Source organism: Pseudorca crassidens, chromosome 3, assembly GCF_039906515.1.
Source record: "Pseudorca crassidens isolate mPseCra1 chromosome 3, mPseCra1.hap1, whole genome shotgun sequence".
In the NCBI taxonomy this organism is placed as follows: Eukaryota; Metazoa; Chordata; class Mammalia; order Artiodactyla; family Delphinidae; genus Pseudorca; species Pseudorca crassidens.
The window spans coordinates 55,800,280-55,816,067 of NC_090298.1; positions in this window are offsets into that span (position 1 = coordinate 55,800,280).

A 15,788-nucleotide genomic window follows, 5' to 3' on the forward strand; every position below is an offset into this window, starting at 1 on the left:
GGACCTTGTTGTTTATCCAGTCTCTATCTAATAGTTTGCATCTGCTAATCCCAACCTCCTACTCCATCCCTCCCCCACCCCCCCCCCCTTGGCAACCACGGATGTTCTCTATGTCTGTGAGTTGTTTCTGCTTCACAGAGATGTTCATTTGTGTCATATTTTCGATTCCACATATGAGTGATATTATATGATATTTGTCTTTCTCTATCTGACTTACTTCATTAGTATGGTAATCTCTAGGTTCATCCATGTTGCTTTAAATGGCATTGTTTCATTCTTTTTATGGCTGAGTAATATTCCATTGTATATATGTGCCACATCTTCTTTATCCATTCCTCTGTCAATGGACATTTATGTTGTTTCCATATCTTGGCTATTGTAAATAGTGCTGCTGAGAACACAAGGGTGCATGTATGTTTCTGATTATAGTTTTGCAGTAAGACTTCATTTTAACTTAACTAATTATATCTTCAAGGACCCTATTGCCAAATAAGGTCACATTCTGAGGTTCTGGGGGTTAGTATTTCATAAGTTGCATGAAGCCTTTTTAAATTTTCATATGGTCAAATTTATCAGTTTTTGTGAGGGTTTAAGTCATCCTTAGAAAGGCCTTCCCCACTCTGAGACTGAAAATATCTCCCATAGTTTCTTATAGATGCTTATCATTTCATTATTGGTGAATAATCCTGTGATCCATCTGAAATTTATTTTAGTGTACAGTATTCCATCATATGTCTTCTTAGCAATGCCCCATGTCCCCCACCACCCCCACCCCAAAACAAACAAAAAGACGACGAACTGGCAAAAAAAAAATATTTTACAGTGCAAAGGGCCAATTTCATTAATATATGAAAAGTCCCTGTAAATCGATAAAGATGAATAATCCAATAGAAAATGGCACAGGATTAAGACAGTTCACTGAAAGGAATACAAATGGCTCTTAAACATATGAAAAGTTGCTCATCTCATTCATTGCAAATTAAAATTATACCAAAATACCATTTTTTGGTCATCTATCAAAGTGCCAAAGATTTGATAACCCACTGTTGACCAGAGTTTAGGAAACGGTCATGTACATATATGACCAGTAGGTGTGTAAATTGGTGCATCCTCTATAGAGGGCAATTTGGCAATATCTGTGAAAATTTTAGATGAACACATCCTTTGGAATACTCTCACTTCTAGGAGAAAGATGTCCTCCTGGTACCAGGAAGGAGAGAAGATTTTTATTACTGGAGCTGGGGAGTTGATGCCAAGATGAGTCTGCACAAACAAACCTTACTGAAGTAATCCTTATCTTCTGTTATTTCCCCCCGTATATTTCCTAGCCACTTTCCCAAAATTTACTACCCTTAAAAACCCAACCCCCCTTTCCTTTGTTTTGTTTTTTTTTGTGATAAATTTATTTATTTATTTTTGGCTGCATTTTGTCTTCGTTGCTGCATGCGGGCTTTCTCTATTTGCAGCAAGCGGGGGCTACTCTTCATTGAGGTGCGCGGGCTTCTCATTGCGGTGGCTTCTCTTGTTGTGGAGCATGGGCTTCAAGCATACGGGCTTCAGTAGTTGTGGCTTGTACTCTCTAGAGCGCAGACTCAGTAGTCGTGGCACACAGGCTTAGTTGCCCCCTGGCATGTGGGATATTCCTGGACCAGCAGTCAAACCTGTGTCGCCTGCATTGGCAGGCGGATTCTTAACCACTGCACCACCAGGGAAGTCCCCCACCCCTTTTCCTTTTTTTCCTAGTCATTTCTCCACATTTTTTTGCCCTTTGTTAAAATTGTATATAAGCCCTCAAGTCTAATCACTTCTTTGGGTTTTTCACTTCTTTTCCATGAAGCTCCAAATGCCACATAAAAATATTAACATCAAAAAAATCTGTATGGGGCTTCCCTGGTGGCGCAGTGGTTGAGAGTCTGCCTGCTGATGCAGGAGACACGGGTTCGTGCCCCGGTCTGGAAGATCCCACATGCCGCGGAGCGGCTGGGCCCCTGAGCCATGGCCGCTGGGCCTGCGCGTCTGGAGCCTGTGCTCCGCAACGGGAGAGGCCACCAACAGTGAGAGGCCCGCGTACCAAAAAACAAAAAAAAAAATCTGTATGTTTTTCTCCTATTAATCTGTCTTTTGTCAGTGTAATTCACAGGCCCAAATAACAGAACCTGGGAGGGTAGAAGAAAAGTTTTTCTTCCCCTAGCTGGGTCAGATGGTAATTCTATGTTTAAGTTTTCCACCGTGGCTGCATCATTTTATACTCCCACCAACAGTGCACAACAGTTCAGTTTCTCCACATCTTTGCCAATCTTTATTTTCTTTTTTTTTTATTGTAGTCAAACTAAATGGGTGTGAGGAGGTATCTCACAGTAGATTTGATTTGCATTTCCCTAATGATTAGTGATATTGAGCATCTTTTTATGTGCTTATTGACCATTTATGTATCTTCTTTGGGGAAATGTCCACTCAAGTCCTTTGCCCGTTTTTAATTCAGTTGTTTGGTATTTTTGTTGTTGAGTTTTAGGAATTCTTTATGTATTCTAGGTATCAATCTTTTATTAGATGTATGATTTCCAAATATTTTCTCCCATTCCTTGGGTTGCCTTTTCACTCTTTTGATAGTGTCCTTTGATGCACACTGGTTTTCAATTTTTTTTTTTTGCGATATGTGGGCCTCTCACTGTTGTGGCCTCTCCCGTTGCGGAGCACAGGCTCCGGTTGCGCAGGCTCAGTGGCCATGGCTCACGGGCCCAGCTGCTCCGTGGCATGTCGGATCTTCCCGTACCAGGGCACGAACCCGTGTCCCCTGCATCGGCAGGCGGACTCTCAACCACTGCGCCACCAGGGAAGCCCTGGTTTTCAATTTTTTAAAGTTAATTAATTAATTTTACCTTTGGCTGTGTTGAGTCTTTGTTGCTGCACGCAGGCTTTCTCTAGTCGCGGCGAGCTGGGGCTACTCTTTGTTGTGGTGCACAGGCTTCTCATTGCGGTGGCTTCTCTTATTGTGGAGCACAGGCTCTAGGCGTGTGGTCTTCAGTGGGCTCAGTAGTTGTGGTTCACGGGCTCTAGAGCGCAGGCTCAGTAGTTGTGGCACATGGGCTTACCTGCTTCGCAGCATGTGGGATCTTCCCGGACCAGGGCTCATACCCGTGTCCCCTGCATTGGCAGGTGGATTTTCAACCACTGCACCACCAGGGAAGCCCAGGTTTTCAATTTTGATGAAGTCCAACCTTATCTATTTTTTCTTTTGTTGCCTATGTCTTTGGTGTCATATCTAAGAAATTATTGCCAAATCCAACATGGTAAAAACTTTTCTCTGTGTTTCTTCTAACTGGTTTATTGTTTTAGCTCTTATTTTGTGTCTTTGATCTGTTTGAGTCAGTTTTATTATGTGGTGTAAGGTAAGGGTCTGCCTTCATTTTCTTGCATATTATGGATATCTAGTTTTCCCAGCGCCACTGTTTGAAGAGACTGTTCTTTCCTCATTGAATGGTCTTGGCACTTTTGTCTAAAATAGTAATATATTTTAAACAAAACAAGAAATATGTTGTCGATATCATATCACAATGTGATAGCACAATATAGAATAAGAATATCATTAATATGTTTTTCCTCGTAAACACATTGATATAGATTTACTGCTGGATACATAATATAAACTCACTTGGTATTTACTTGACAACATAAGAATATGAGCTTGCCCACAGTATCTTATGAAACAATGCCTTATACATTTAAAAATAACCCATTGTTTCATTACACTTAACCTGGATTCCATGTTATAAGCTATATAAATAGCAGAAATTCATGAGAAACACATAACCAATGAAGTACCAGTGCAAGGATATTTCTAGGGAATTATAAAAATATCTGATTTAGCAATAGGAGTATAAAAGACTTCTATTAGAATATCAACCCATTCCCATCTTAAAGTCTAGTTCCTTGAAAATTATGGTCCAAAAATCTTACTGATGCAAACGAGAATCACAAAAACCATACGGTGAACAAGGTAAAACACTAAATTGACAATAATAAAGCTAAACTAACAATAATTGACATTTAAAGGAAAGACTAAGCCAACCTAATACCTAAAGACGAACCTGAGTCAACATTGACAGTACACACTTAACAAAGCCTTCTAGCTGGAAAACAGAGGAATTCCAGCTATCTGGGTGTTTGCATTGTGGGATCTTTGCAAAGTTGTTGACAACTCAACTTCCCAGTACAATGCTGAATCAGTTCCTGTGTAAGCTTGAGTTAAGGGTCAATATGCTGGTTTATGAATAGCAAAGATGCGTTACCTTTAATAACTTCTGTAGGTTATTAGTAGTCTTTAGAGTTATATAAAAATTTACCCTTTAGGGACTTCCCTGGCGGTCCAGTGGTTAAGACTCCATGTTTCCACTGCAGGGGGCGTGGGTGTGTTCCCTGGTCAGGGAAGATCCCACATGCCCCAGGGTGTGGCCAAAAGAAAAAATTTACCCCTTAAAAAGAAAAAAAAAGAACTCCTGCATTTTTTGTGTGTAGGAACCAGGGAAAGGACTTTCAAGTTTTGGGTTAGTGGACGGCCCCTTAGGAGGTGCACTTGGAGAAAAAAAGCTAACCCTGAGAAGGGTGTGTGATATGGGGTGAGGTGAGAGAGTGGAGGACCAAAGAAGAGGGTTGACTCCGGAGACCCTTGGAGAAAGATAAAAGTGGCCTAGATTTCACAGCAGAGCTCTCTTGAGCTAAGCTGGAAAGAATGTGAAGGCTATGTGCAGTTGAGAATTATGAAGTGCTCTGTGTTAGTAAGTACTGTGCTCTTTAGAATTCAGAGAAGCCTGAAAAGCATTTTGGCCCTTTAGGAATTTTCCACAGAGCTGAGGATGAGGGGATATGTTTATGTTTAAATAGCAATTCAAGTGATACTCTACTTTTACATTTATATGACCTTTATTCTCAAGCCCTTCTACATAGTTTATTTTAGAATTGACAGCCCCCAACAGTGTTAGGAATTCTGGAGAGAGGGAGTTCTGGAGAGACTGCAGTAGGCTGAAGTGGCCAGAAAGTGTTTGGATAAAGAAGTAAGGTTGGAGTTGAGCCCTGAGCTGGGTTTTCCAAAATAGGATGTGTTAAGAGGCTCTGAGAAGGTGAGATTGACTGAATTGGAGGTGAGTCCCAAAGAATGCACAGACGCAGGTAGACGAGGGTGTGGCAAGTTCAACTTTAGGTTACTCAGAACTCAGAACCCTGGAGGGTTTGGGAGGTCAGGAAAGTGTCAGATTTTGGAAAGACCACACATTAGCAATCATCAATCTCAAACCTCGGTCTCCTCCCATTCATTCTCCCCACAGTCCCAAGCAGTCTTTGCGTTAACACAGTTTCATTTGTGTAACTTCTTTCAAAAGCTCCCTCTCCTTGCCTACACCATAAAATCGAAAATTCCAACATATACAGCACACTCCATGGTCTGCTTTGCACATCATCCCAGTGGTGTAAGAGTGGGATGGTGTGAGAAGCTGTCCACTTCAGGGAGGCGGGCTTTTGCATATGTTCTTACTTGTTTCTAGAAAGCCCCTTGTATACCCTAGCTAAGTTACTTTCAATATTATAATGCATTCACCTCTTAGGTGTCAGGCATTCTGCTCAACCATGGAAATACAAAGATGTGTACAACATCAAAATTATATGACTTACAGGCCAAATGGTATTAAACATAAAGGTAATTAAACATTTCATATTAAGTGGACTCTGTCACCTAATACATGAATCATCTTGAAGTTTTGTCTGAAAATAAATTTAAAAATTTCAGAAGCTTACATGGATTTTTAATGATTGAAATGAATATTCCAACCCATAAATAAGTTTGTACCTCCTATTGTTCAGGTAGCGCAGTTTTGAAGTCAACAGATTGTTGCTTCCTTACGTGACATAGTCAGGACCAGAAATTTGAATGTCAACTGCAAAAAGTAGATTAAAACTGAGGATCAAAGAGTGACACATAGATACCTTAAACAGTTCCATTTAATTTGAACTATACGATGTGCATTCATTTGCTATTAGTTTGATGTAGGATCAAGACTTTTCCTTTGCCTATGGACTTTTTCCTCCTTTTCTCATTTTCAACTTTCTCATCATTTTCATAAACTATCTATGATTTTTAGTTTCAGTTTCCTTAAAGTTGAGTGAGAAATTAAAGGTACTTGGGGAGCAATCTGAGTATAGAAACCTTCTGAGTTTTTGTATTTTTTCCTTCCAGTCTTTTACAGTTGTCTCTACCATGTCTAACTTGACAACAAATGTTTTAACAACATCTTTATTGAGTCTTTTAACAATTAACTTGTTTTTCATAGGAATATCTTTCTTTTGGGCGTCTGTCGTATTTCATTACTTTATATAATATTTAATTAATTTGTGTGTGTGTATATATATACATATATATGTATATATATACACATATATATATATATAAGTACAAGTGGCAATATCACATTTGGGTAAAACACAAGGCTTGCTACCACCAATTCCACTGTTGGGAGGAGAGTTAGGACAGTTCACTAGAAACTGGCCTTCCAACTGTGAGATTCCAGGGTGCTGAGGGCATCACAAAGTACTTAAACTCAGCTGGTATGTTATAGAAATAGCTGGTATGTTTTTTTAAATGGTCTCTATTCTTTATTAAGTAAGTAATAATATGGTTTATAAGATATGAGTTATCTGAGGACTGAGACTGTATCAGTCAGAACTTCTTTGGTTGCAAGTGACAGAAACTGAACTCAAACCAGCTTATGCATAAAAGGGAATCTAGTGATTTGGAGAACTGAAAAGTCCAGGAGTTGACTTGGCCTCAGGGTTTCTTCTCAGCCCATCTCTCCCGTCTCCTCTGCTTCTCACAGCATATTAGTCTCATATTCTCATACTTGCACTTCCTCTGGGTAACTGAGGAAGATGGCTCAGCTCCAGCATGCAGCATGGTTGTCTCTAGGGAACACGAAGAGGTGCTCCTTCAGCAACCCTCTATCACATGTCTGAGAAGCCTCTGATAGGCCTTGATTTGGGTCGTGTGTCCATCACTGAACCAGTCACCACATCTAACCAGCCAGCCTGGATCTCATCCCCACTTTTTTGGGGGGGTGGGGCATTGTGACTGACAACCCCATGAGACCTCATGAAGTCAGGGAAGGGACAAGTCCTCAAAGGAAAAGCTGTGTGCTCTTAATAGAATCTAGACATGCAAAAGCAACAGATGCCCACAGCATAGACCGTGCCTTAATTATTCGGTACTCTCCTTAAGACCAAGCACACAGAAGAAGCTTAGCTTTAAATATCGAATGAATAACTATTGATGGCGCTTTACACTTTCAAAACATTTCCACAGACATTATTTTGTTGTCAACAGTAACAGCAGATTAAGTAACTTGCTTAAAGTTACACAGCTGATTTCTGATAGAGCTGAGTTTATAACTGCGTCTCCCGGTTTCCAGTCCAGTTCCCTTAGGAAGTCTTCCTCTTTTCTTCTTCCTTGCCGCCAGGACTGATGTCAAAGTGGAAGGAAAGAAGAGAGAGATATTTTGGTCATATTTTTGCTACTTCTCAGAAGGCTTGATAGAGTTTTGTCCCTAGAAGGCCATGATGGTGGTAGGTGACTGGTAGGTTGCCTCTTTCAGACTAATTATAGGTGTATGTAACAGATGGCTGTCATCACTATTTGGACTATTAATTCACTGAGTTATGGAATCTGCCAGGCTAATTTTATGTTGTTTCTAAGGCTAATATTTGCCCGTGTGTTTGACAGTACTTTAACGTGCTAACACTCAGTCTTGAAAAGTCACTACACTAAAGGTAGTGTAGTGTACTGCAGGTAATGTAGGATGGAGAGGCAAACTGTGTTTGAATCTCAGCTCTGTGACTTGTAACTTTGGGCAAACTGGGTAACCTCCATGAGCCTTAGTTTCCTACAAAATAGGGTGATATTAACATCTGTCTACTATACCTACTCCACAGGGTTGTGGTGAAGAAGAAATAAGGTCATATTTGTAAAAGTACCTCAGTAAAGTGTCCTGAAGGGCTCCATGAAATTTATAAGCTATTGATTTTACATTATCATGTCTTATTTTAAGAACAAACATTAATAACAGCCATTCTCTCCTATCTGTATAATCAACTGTGGTCGCAGAAAAGATACCCAGTTTTCTTCTCCTTCTAGGCACATGGAAAACTGGCTGGGTGTGAAGCCACATGTCTAGTTCTGGCAATATGTTGTTAACGGAAGTTACCTGATCACTTACGAGTCAGAGCATTCAATTGCCCGTGTGAGACCCTCCAGAACTTTCTTTTCCTTTACTATGTCTGGTAATATGAGAAATGGTGGTTTCTCTAACACCTGGGTCCTAGAGTACGAAAACTGTGAAACCAAACCCCTAGCCAACTCTCTTTAGACGTGCAGCATGAGCAAAAACAAACCTTTGTTGTTCTAAACACACCACAATTTTTTGAGGTTTTTGTTATGTCAGCATAACCTAGCCCATCTCCGCTGAATCCTCAAGATTGGCTGGGACATTTTGGACATGGATGTTTTCGTTTATGTCACTGAAGGTTTGTGGCAATGTCTCTTTAATAAAATAGGCAGAAGAAATGAATCTTGCCAAGTAATGGTTTTATAACTTCTTGTGAATGAGTTCTTCCTTAAGCGAAAGTGAGGACCTTCATCCCTTCACTGGTGTAGAAGGCAATGGAGCCACGGTGTCAAAAGATCCTAGTTTGATTCCCAAATTCAGTATTGACCAGCTCTGTGACTTTAAGCAAATCACTTAACAAGCTGGGCTTAATTTCCTTATCTATAAAATGGGGGAGATGATCATTCCCACCTTGGAAGGGTTATTTATAAAGAGACTAGCCTTTTTCCTGGCCCTAAAGCACTATTATTCAATGGATATTTACTAAATGACTATACTTTCTATATCAGGATTATTTTAGCCCAATGAAGCAAAAAAACCCAAGTTTAAAGTAGCTTGCACAATATGGCAATGTATTATCTCACATAACTGTGAGTCCAGAGTGGGCGCCAGTCTCTGGTTTTCCTTAGTTCTCTTGGCTCTGCCTCCTCTGGGCTTGGACCTGATCCCTGGGCTCGTTCCCCTTGTGGTTGTAAGATGGCTGCCAACAGTGCTAGAGCAACGTGTCCAGCTACGCACAGCACTGATTAGGGTTAGGTGTGAGTTCCCGAGCCAATCCCTGGCAAGGGGTCTAGGTGTCTTTCTTGGTTTTTTTTAATGGTTTTCACTTTTCATTTTTTAAAATATTTTTTTCCAGTTTTATTGAGAAATAATTGACATCACTGAATAAGTCTGAGGCATGGGGCATAATGGTTTGAGTTATGTGTATTGTTAAATTGTTACCACAATGGGTTCAGCTGACATCCACCTTCTCATACAGAGAAAATAAAAAGAAAAGGGAGAAGAAAGGAAAAAATTGTTCTCCTTGTGATGAGAGCTCTTAGAATTGACTCTCTTAATACCTTTCCCATATATCATATAGCAGTGCTTGCTATAGTCACATGTTGTTCATTTCATCCCTAGTACTTATTTATCTTATACCTGGAAGTTTGTACCTTTTGTCTGTCTTCCTCCAGTGCCCCCCTCCTCTTCCTCTCCACCGCTGGTAACCACAAGTCTGATCTCTTTTTCTATGAGGTGTTCTGTTTTTGTTTCTTTTCTTTAGATTCTACAAATAAGTGAGATCCTACAGTATTTTTCTTTCTCTGTCTGACTTATTTCACTTAGCATAATGCCCTCAAGGTCCATCCATATATTCTATTGTATGTACACCACATTTTCTTTATCCATTCATCCATCGATGGACACTTACGTTGTTTCTATGTCTTGGCTATTGTAAATAATGCTGCTATAAGCATGGAGGTGCAGGTATCTATTTAAGTTAGTGTTTTGTTTCTTTTGGATATATTCCCAGAAGTGGAATTGCTAGATCATATGGTAGTTCTATTTTTAATTTTCTGAGGATCCTCCATACTGTCGTCTGTAGTGGTTTTACCAGTTTACAAGCCCACGAACAGTGGGGCTGTTTGTTACCTCCTGTCTTTTGTTGATGGCCATTCTAACAGGCATGAGGTCATACCTCACTGCGGTTTCAATTTGCATTTTCCTAATGACTAGTAATGTCGAGCACCTTCTCATGTACCTGTTGACCTTTCATATATCTTCTTTAGAGAAATGTCTATTCAAGTCATTTGCCCATTTTTAAAATTGGATTATTTTGTTTTTTTGCTGTTGAGTTGTATGAGTTCTTTAGACTAGAATTATCTTTAGCCAATATGCCCCTCCCCTGGAGCTAGGATAGGGTCAGCCTCTCAGCCCCTCACTGCATGGGGATGGTGAATATAAGAATAAAATTGAGATTCGGTATGATAGGAAGAAAGTGCTAATCTTTCAGATTCAGTTGTGTTCCGAATTCATGTACCAAGGATTGGGGTGGGGAATGTGGACATAGGACCTCACAGTTTGATGTAGGGGGCAGGTATCTGAATAAGCACAGTCCTATGATGATGGCATGGATTTGGGGTCAGAAATACATGTGTTTTAAAATCCCAGCTTTATGCTCTTCTAGCTGTGTATTTGAAGACAGCTTTTTTTTAATCATCTATGAAACCCAGTTTTCTTCTCTATAAAATGTTCATAATCTTTAACATGTGATATTTTAGTGACACAGAGAAGTTACTCAACAAATTGTACGTTCTATTTCTTTTTTTTTTTTAACAATGTACAAAGTGTATGGGAACACAGAAGGGAAGCAAGTTATCTGCCTGCTGCATCAGACCAGGTTCCTGGATCACAAGTTTGATAATGAATGCAGCTTTCAGATGATGATTATGGATATTTGAAATAATATCTACTTATTTCTGTTAAAAGGCTGTATTTTAACTACTTCCTTTAGATAAAAACAGCCAAATCGCTCTACTGGAAATTCTTAAAGCTCAAAGCAACTTTGATTCTTTCAAGTGCAACTATGATGACCTAATATCATGCATAACTCCTCTTGTATGGAAAGGAACAAATATTTGATATTCATCTTCATTGTTTGCGGTGGGTTGGTTTCCTGTTATTTTTTCCCCTCTGTCTAGAGGAAGGAGTAAAGGAAACTTCCTTGTTAACCTACTACTGTAAGGGACATGTTTGAAAAATATAAGCACAGAGGGCAAGAGTAGAGTTTCTCATCAAGATTATTACTGGCATAATTCAACCCCCGTATACTTAGGGATAGTTTATTGAGGCATTGACTATTGTTCATTTACTCAAAGTAACTGAAGTGCAAAGTACAAGAAGGAGGGGTCTCCAGGGCGCCCAGGCAAGGAGAGCTCACCCTCAGAGAGCCTACAGTCTAAGAGAAGGGCCCACATACTTACATAACCCAAGTTAGACAGTGATTTAACACTGGACAGTCAAAAGATTGAGGTAAATTGTTTTTGGAATACGTGGAGAAGCCATTTCTTTTTTCTTTTTTCTTTTTTTTTTTTTTGCCGTATGCGGGCGTCTCACTGTTGTGGCCTCTCCCGTTGCGGAGCACAGGCTCCGGACGCGCAGGCTCAGCGGCCATGGCTCACGGGCCCAGCCGCTCCGCGGCATGTGGGATCTTCCCGGACCGGGGCACGAACCCGTGTCCCCTGCATCGGCAGGCGGACTCTCAACCACTGCGCCACCAGGGAAGCCCGAGAAGCCATTTCTTAGAGAAGAAGAGAAGTTAAAGAAGGTTTTGTTATTGTTTAATAGAAGAGGTGGTAGCTCAGTCTTGAAGCACTTGGCAATATTTTAGTACATGAACCTGCAGACACCAGGGTGGACAGGGAACATTCCAGGTAGAAAAATTAGTGTGAGCAAAGGGCAAGTCACAGAGACAGGGGTGGGAGGAGCATATGGGCAGCCAGGTGAGCAGTTCCACTGAGAAAGTGTTGTTATCTCTACCACTCACCCTGCACTTAGCTGTCCTTTTATTATTTTTTGTTTGTATGAGTGTACACTTCATCTCCTAGACTACGTGAGGGAAGAGTGCTATACAACAGTATGCTTTGATTTCTTCCCCCATCACCTACCCTCCTTAGTAAATAAACAATACATATATTATGCAGGTGAGGAGGTTGGTTGACTCCTTAAAGGCAAATCGGAAAGAAATTGCATCACTAAAAATTTTTTTTTCATGTAAGGTCAATATTTTAATGAATTAAAATATTTTCCACCTTCTTTTAATCACACTTTTAAATTCTTGGGGTTTTTTTCCCTTCAGAGTACTAGATAGTGTGTGTTTGTTTGTTTGTTTTTTAGCCACACTGCCCGGCATGCGGGATCTTAGTTCCCAACCAAGGATCGATCCCATGCCCCAACAGTCGAAGCGTGGAGTTCTAACCACTGGACCGCCAGGGAATTCCCTAGTTAGTGTCGATACTAATATTTGATAGTATTAAAAAAAAACATTGTGCACCAACTGATGCAATACTTGAGTCAGGCAAGAATCAGCAATGGGCACTAAAAGCTTTCACTGGATAAAAGGTTGTTGGGGGGCTTCCCTGGTGGCGCAGTGGTTGAGAGTCTGCCTGCCAATACAAGGGACAGGGGTTCGAGCCCTGGTCTGGGAAGATCCCACGTGCCACGGAGCAACTGGGCCCGTGAGCCACAACTACTGAGCCTGCATGTCTGGAGCCTGTGCTCCGCAGCAGGAGAGGCCATGACAGTGAGAGGCCCGCGCACCGTAATGAAGAGTGGCCCCCGCTCACCGCAACTAGAGAAAGCCCTCACACAGAAACGAAGACCCAACACAGCCAAAAAAAAAAAAAAAAAAAAGGTTGTTGGGGAATAAGATAGTCACAAAGAATCAAAGTATTCCCCCCCCCCACCAGAATACATATTAATTATAAAGGGAAAAGGGAGTTCTGGAAGGTACCACCTGATTCAAACTGACCATCGCTCACCCTGGGACAACTTGATAGTGTCAGCCTCTGGACATGATGGAGTATGAAGTCCACAACATCATCGAGATGGTATTCTTACCAACAGTGTTTCCTCCAAATCTAATAGTTGTGGGGATGGGGACATACAAATCCAGACTGTGAGACATTCAACAGAACAACTAGACCATATTCTTTTAGAAAAGACAATGTCATGATAGATAAAAATGGCACTGGGACTGTTCAGGAATTAAGGAGATTAAAGAGACATGACAATGAAATGCAAGGAATGATCCTTAACTGGCTTCTGGATTAAAAATAAAACAACAAATAGTAAAAGACATTTTTGGTACAATTAGAGCAATGTGAATATGTCCTGCATATTAGATAAGATTATGTATTAATGTTCATTTGTGGGCATATGTTAATAGTATGATAGTTGTTATGGAGTGAATGTTTGTGTCTCCCCCATATTCATATGTTGAAATCCAAACCTCCAATGTGATTGTATTAGGACGTGGAGCCTTTGGGGAGGTGATAAGGTCACGAGGGTGGAGCCCTCATGAATGGGAAAAGCGCCCTTATAAAAGACATCCCAGAGAGCCCTCTTGCCCTCTCCACCACATAAGGAGGAAACGGCCATCTGCAAGCCCGAAGAGGGTTCTCACCAGAACCTGACCATGCTGGTACCCTGATCTCAGACTTCTATCCTCCAGAATTGTGAGAAATAAATTTCTGTTGTTTATTAACCACCTAGTCTATGGTATTCTGTTAAAGTATCACAAACTAAGACAGTGGTTGAATTGGAAAACGGCTTGTTCTTAGGAGATACGTGCTGAAGTATGCAGGGGTGAAGTGTCATCATATCTGCAAATTACTTTTAAATGGTTGAACCAAATAAAAGTATAAATGGCTTTGGGTATAAATTTTTGTTTGTTTGTTTGTTTGTTTTGCGGTACGTGGGCCTCTCACTGTTGTGGCCTCTCCCGTTGCGGAGCACAGGCTCCGGACGCGCAGACTCAGCGGCCATGGCTCACGGGTCCAGCCGCTCCATGGCATGTGGGATCTTCCCGGACCGGGACACGAACCCGTGTCCCCTGCATCGGCAGGCGGACTCTCATCCACTGCGCCACCAGGGAAGCCCCTCGGTATAAATGTTTGAGCGAAAAAAATACACTGTGTATACATTTCGTGTATGTATGGGGTGTGTGTGTGAGAGAGAGAGAGAGAGAGGGCAAGCAAGCAGATGTGGACAATGTTAACAATCTGTGAATTTAAGTGAAGAACATAATTCATTGTGCTATTTTCTCAACTATTCTACAGGTTTAAATTTTCCAACATAGTAAATTAGGGGAAAATTAAATATCTTTTTCCTAATTTTAAAAAATAATACAGGCTTGTTCAAAGAGAAATTTTTTAAAAAAATATAGAAAAAGCAAGAAAAATAAATAATTACGTGATTATGGTAGAGCTTCTCTTACCCTCTCCTTTTCTAGTCCCTCTGCATCTGGTACCTCTTAGGCACAGAGGCCAACCTTTCTAATTAAGATTCATGTAGGAAGATGAATAGGAGTGGTTTACATTTCTCAAAGATAGTATCAATTGGGTTTCAGATCACCCTGGCTCCCTTTCTCAGGTTTAATCCTTTCTACTTAGAAGCTACAAACTTTAAAGATAAATACTCAAGAGTTACCAAAAATTATTTTTAAAAAAACAGGAAAATGCTGAGGTTGACACAAAATCGCACGAAATTCAAAACATAAATTCATCACTATAAAATGCCTAAAACCCTCCATACATAGCCTTCTGGTTGCAGTTAGAAGAAAACAAACACTCAAGTGGCACGGCATCCAGGATCTGACCTCTGCCTTCTTCAGACTTCACCTCCCACTCTCTCCCCTTCTTCTGGCCTCCTGTGCTTTGAATCTCCAAAGTGGCCCTAGATTTTAACCTAGGGTGTTCTTGGCCCAGATCTGGCTCCTTCTCATCATTAAAGTCTCAGCTCAAATGTCACCTCTTCAGAGCAGCAGCCTGTGACCACTCTGCCCAAGGCAGCTCCTCCCCGCTGCCTCTCCCAGCCCTCTCTGTCCCCTTAGCCTGTTTCCTCAAGTCACTCATCACTGTCTGCCATTATCTTGTTCATTTCCAGTTTAATCATCACTATTGCATGGCTTCTCCCAACTAGAGTGTAAACCTCCACAAGGGATCCTGTCTGTCTTGAGTCCACTGTATCTCCAGGGCTGAACAGGATCCAGTACATAGAAGATATTGAGAAAATATTTTTTGACTGAATAACTATTTCTTTAGGTATGCAGTTGACAAATGTGCCATTTAGACCACACTCTCTGTGTGTAGCATCAACATTTCAGGAGCTGTAGTGAGCTCCCCTTTACAGGCTCCTAAATTTTCTCCTAAAGAAATTCCAAGTAAAGGGAATTCCCTGGCGGTCCAGTGGTTAGGACTTGGTGCCTTCACTGCTGTGGCCTGGGTTCAATCCCTGGTCTGGGAACTAAGACCCCGCAAGCCGCTCGGCTCAGCCAAATAAATAAATTAAGTTAAATTAAATAATTAATTAAAAACATAAAATAAGAAATTCCAAAGAAAATCAGAAAAGCTTCCATGTGGAAACCCCTGTAATGGATAAGAGAATGTGTCTTAGAACCAGTAGAGTGTCTAGAATGTCATGGGAAGTTCGTTGTCTGCTTAGAGTATATCCGTTTCATACTGACCCAGTTCAAGTGATTTTTCTAGGGTTGGGATTCCTTGTTATAAGTTACAAGCTTATTATCAGTACTTTTCAAACTTTGGGGACCCAGGAGGCAAAGAGCCCCAAGAAGTTAAAATTCGGTATGAGAACACAGCATTTGAA